This window comes from Dipodomys ordii, unplaced genomic scaffold, assembly GCF_000151885.1.
Source record: "Dipodomys ordii isolate 6190 unplaced genomic scaffold, Dord_2.0 Scaffold26, whole genome shotgun sequence".
In the NCBI taxonomy this organism is placed as follows: domain Eukaryota; kingdom Metazoa; phylum Chordata; class Mammalia; order Rodentia; family Heteromyidae; genus Dipodomys; species Dipodomys ordii.
The window spans coordinates 14742209-14747255 of NW_012267242.1; the positions used below are offsets into that span (position 1 = coordinate 14742209).

Consider the following 5047-nt stretch of genomic DNA (forward strand, 5'->3'; position numbering starts at 1 on the left):
CTGTGTACTGATTGGTCAGAACTTAGGCTCATTATCTTCAATGATTGGCTAGTTTGAAAGGGATTAAATTTTTATCTGAAGGCCTACAACCTGAAGGGGGCAGCTCTGGCAGGCACAGCCACCAAAGTAGCTGTCTCATGTAGCTGGGAAGGATCCACTTGTGGTGGGGGCAGTGGGAGGTATCACTGAACTCAGCTCTTATTTGATCATCTGGGGCTGCCCAAGGGGCTACAGGTTTATTTGAGCAGACTGGACTCTTATAAGAGGGAAGGAAGCAGAACACCTACAGTTATTATAACTGGTGCTCCCTCATGTATTGCTAAAGGAGGAATTGACCACTCCAAAATGAGTCTACATAATGCTGGTGAGAGACACGAGAGATCAAGAGACAGACGAAGGTCAAGTGACAGATCACCAGTTTCATCTCATGAAAGAGCAGCATCTTAACTCACTCCTTGTATTGGAAATGTTATTCCTCCAACATGTCAGCACCATGTTGAGTGAGAAGAAGATCATAGTAGTCCTCACCCTCAAAAAGCCTCCCTAAATGGTTCCATGAGCAGTGCAGGTAACAGTAGCAGAAACAGTAGTCAGTCAAGTTCAGATGGCAGTTGTAAGGTCTGGGGAGATAGTGTTGGTATAGGAAAATGCCAAAGAAGGAGCTTGGAATATAAGAACGTCAGAATGAGTGGCAATAATAGTGGATAACACTCGATTTGTTGTAGACCATCCATTTTTACTGCACAGTCCTAAATACAGTGTTAGGTAGGACGTCTGGATCTTGCCAAGAACATAACTTTATACATTCCAATGAGAGGAGATTATGAGGTGGTTGAGGGAATTGTTTCCACAGTGTTTCAAGCTATCCTGTATTACTATAAGACAGGAATTATTCATTGTACTGATGGAATATCTCTTCCTGAACTGAAAAGAAGCATGCAACCTTCCTCCTCCTCCTCCTCCTCCCCTTTCTCCTCCTCCTCCTCTTCCTCCTCCCCTTCCTCCTCCTCCCCCTCCTCCTCCTCCTTCTTTTGTCAGTCGTGGGGCTTGATCTCAGGGTTTGGGCAGGTCTCTGAGCTTTTTCATTCAAAGCCAACACTCTACCACTTTGAACCACAGTTCAACTTTCAGTTTTCTGGTGGTTTATTGGAGATAAGAGTCTCACACACTTTCCTGCTTGGGCTAGCTTTGAACCATGACCCTCAGATCTCAGCTTGCTGAGTAGCTAGAAATACAGACATGAACCACCAGCTCCCAGCTATCTTTGTACTTCTTGTGAATAGAGTGCTATTAAATATAGAGACCTCAGTGCCCTAATGCATGAGTTATCAAATGATGGTGCTCATTGACAATTTGAATTTTATCTGGAAGAAATGAGCCTCTCTCTCATGGTGCCCAAAGCGGGGAAAAAGAATGTCATGTAGTGGTGCTTACAGATGATGACATAGTTGGTTGGAATAAAGAGTATCCACCACAAACAGAGGAAGAGCATTCACAATTTATTTATGTCACTAAATTATATAGATTTTTTTCAAATACATCGAAAACAGAGATGTGGTCAAAACAGTTCTGAAGGAAGGAAGAAGATTAGCTTGGGACTCGAAGATTATCCTACCTACCAAGAAAAAGTAAAGGCCTGAGGGACACCCAGAAATCATGTACAACTATGTCCAAAAGACCCTTTATTTGGAATGTCCTGGGAGAAGGAAGAAGAGTCAGCATGAAGACTTTGTGTGTATAAAGTAAATCTATTACCAAGCTGACAGCAGCAGTTTCTGCAGACATTCTCCATGACCAGCTAGTAGTCATGCACCCAACTGTGCAAGTAGATGAGCTGGAGCTTCCCCATTCACCACTCTTCTGGCAATAATGACCTTGATCCTGATGCCCAGAATCCAATGCTGTGATGCTGATGATCTTTGGAACCAGAGCATACTACTCCTCACAATGAAGGTGTGTTCTTCCTTAGGTATTGCAAGGCCACTCTTCTTGTGAGCTGCACATCTTTAGGATATTGCAGGATAGGCTTTTTTAAAGACCAAAGGTAGCCGGATGTGGTGTTTTTTTTTTGTTTTTTTGTTTTATTGTTTTTTTTTCAGTTGTGGGGCTTGAATTATGGGTCTGGGTGTTGTCCTTCAGCTCTTCAGCTCAAAGCTAGTGCTCAAAAAAAAAAAAAGCTAGTGCTCTACCACTTGAGTCACAGCACCACTTCTGGTTTTCTAGTAGTTTATTGGAGATAAGAATCTCACAGGACTTTCTCGCCCAGGCTGGCTTTGAACCTCGATCCTCAGATCTCAGCCTCCTGAGTAGCTAGGATTACAGGTGTGAGCCACTAGTGCCCAGCTTTGTTGTTGTTTTTTTTTAAACGAGTACTACTTTAGCATCCTGAGGCTCTAGTTACATAAATATATTTGTTTATTAAATTGATTCCTTGCATGGGGGACAGTCCTTTCTCTCACACACATATCTAGGTCTTATCAGAAATGGTGGAAATTGGTACCTGGGGGATTTTCAGTATAGGTTGATATTCATCAAACTCTAGATAAAATGCAGAATATTATGTTGTTGAACCTTATAAATGGTGGTTGAATGAAATGGTTCAAGCCATTTTATAGTTGTGATGCACCATATAACTTAAATTAGTGCTTCCAACAAAGTATTCCTTCAATAAAATGTATATAGTTTGCCTGTAATGAGTAAAAACAGTATTTATTCTGGGTTCTTTGAATGGCTAGGGTGAGATTTGATGCTCATATCAGTTCAAGGGAGTCAAGTACAGGGAGCGTAAACATCAGAAGCGGTTTAATATTCAGTGTGCCTTACTCTTTTTTTAATTTTTAATTTTTTTGTCGGTCATAGGGCTTGAACTCAGGGTCAGAGCACTGTCCCTGGTCTTTTTGCTCAAGGCTAGCACTCTACCACTTGAGCCACAGTGCCACTTCGCTGCTTCCAGCTTTTTCTGTTAATGTGGTACTGAGGAATTGAACCCAGGGCTTCATACATGCCAGGCAAGCACTCTACCACTAGGCCACATTCTCAGCACCAGTCTGTCTTACTCTTAATCTGTTCACAGATATTTATTTACTAATTCTCTCCCCCCCCCATCAGTTGTAAGGCTTGAACTCTGGGCCTGGGTGTTGTCCCTGAGCTCTTCAGCTCAAGACTAGTGCTCTACCACTCCAGCTTTTTCTGTTTATGTGGTGCTGAGGAATCGAACCCAGGGCCTCATGCATGCAAGGGAAGCAGTCTTCACTGAGCCACCTTCCCAGCCCTGCTTTTCTCTTAAGAGTTATGGGATAGAACAATGAAGTGTTTGTTCTATATTTACTGGTTGTAAACTCTAGTTTTTCATCAAAATAAAATTCCATTGTTTTCATGTTTCAAAAAAAATTATCTGAAGCGATCAATCAAAACCAGAACACTTGGAAAATCTTGTCAGAGAAACAATTCTTAACAATGTAGTAGAAAGCTGGGTGCTGGTGGCTCACGCCTGTAATCCTAGGTACTCAGGAAGCTGAGATCTAGGAATCGTGGTTTGAAGCCAGCCTGGGCAAGAAAGTCTGTCAGACTCTGATCTCAAATTAACCACCAGAAAACTGAAAATGGAGCTGTGGCTTAAAGTGGTAGAGGGATAACCTTGAGCAAAAAAACTCAGGAACAGAACCTGGGCCCTGAATTCAGGCCCCACATTGACACAAAAGAAAAGAAAGCATCAGAACTATCTTCCTAGAGGGCTGTAGGTGGCTAAGCTGGAGGCTTTTGCACTTAGGAAGGATCTCAGGTGTGTTGGCTAGGTCCATGCCCATATATGTCCAGGCTATGTCCAGGCTACCTGGAGTAGCCATCTCCAAAGAGAAACTTGGTTTTAAAAGCTATCTTAATCTGAACTTCTAGAGCCCCTCAGACCTGATAGTTCCTGAATGTGCTTTTTTTTTTTTCTTGAAAGAGATTATGATCAAGAGTTAGAATATAGAAACCTCTTTCTCTGGAGGCGACTAGTTTTCTGAAAAGTGGGATCACCTGGCAGTATACTAGGAATAAAGATCATAGAGTCAGAGGCTGCCCTAAGGAACTCCACTACCTGCCTACCTCATTCCCTGGGCTGAAGCTCCCTGGGTGGGTGAGTCATTGGTGGAGGCCTGAGCTTTATTCCCTCCACCCTGGCAATATGTACATCTTACTTCCCAGGAAGTAGAGTAGGAACTCACAGGGGAAAATAGGTGCTTTGTGGAAACAGAATGTTATAAATGGTATCTTAGCAACTGAAATGCTGCTATCAGCTTTGCTTTATGGTAACAAAGTACCTGAGATAGCAATGTGAGAGGAAAGGTTTACTTAGAGTTTCAGAGGGTTCAATGCTTGGAGCAAGATCAATGCCTCATTTAACCCTGGGGGAACTCTGACTTAAAAGGTCTGGGAGGGAGCTGGGCATTGGTGGCTCATGCCTATAATCCTAGCTCCTCAGGAGGCTGAGATCTGAGGATTGCAGTTCAAAGTCAGCCTGGGCAGGAAAGGCTTTGAGACTCTGGTCTCAAAATAATCACCAAAAAGATAGAAGTGGAACTTAAGTAAAAAAATCACTAACCTTGAGCTAAAAAAACTCAGGGACAGTGTCCAGGCCCAGAGTCCAAGCCTAGGATCAAGGAGTGTTTAAATAAATGGCAGCTGTCATCACCAGAGGGAGTTGGGAAGGATTTTACAGAAATGGGTCTTGTAGATGCAGTAGAGTTTTTTAGGCAAACTGTAGATCAGAGCCACTCCAGGAGGAGGTACTGTTTGAGCAAAGCCAGAAGGAATAAGAGCACAGGAAACAGGTTTATGAAATCCTCTTGAGAATGTATGCACGAAGCACAAGTAACTGAAGAGGGACAGAAGGAGAGATGAGAAAAGGAGACAATATGAGGGGAGAGAGAAGAGGGAGGGAGGGAGAGGGGGGAGGCGGGAGGGGAGCAGCCTGGATAGGTAGGTTGGGCTTAGAAACCAAGCAAGAAACTCTAGACTTTACCTTACAGCTGGGGAGAGAGACTGAAAAATTCTCATGGCTGCA

At 43.2% G+C, this 5047-nt stretch overlaps 1 pseudogene; it reads left to right on the top strand.

The window, feature by feature from the left end:
• Positions 1–321: 321 nt before the first annotated feature.
• LOC105984854 lies at positions 322–1907 on the top strand (annotated as a pseudogene).
• The last annotated feature ends 3140 nt before the right edge of the window (positions 1908–5047 follow it).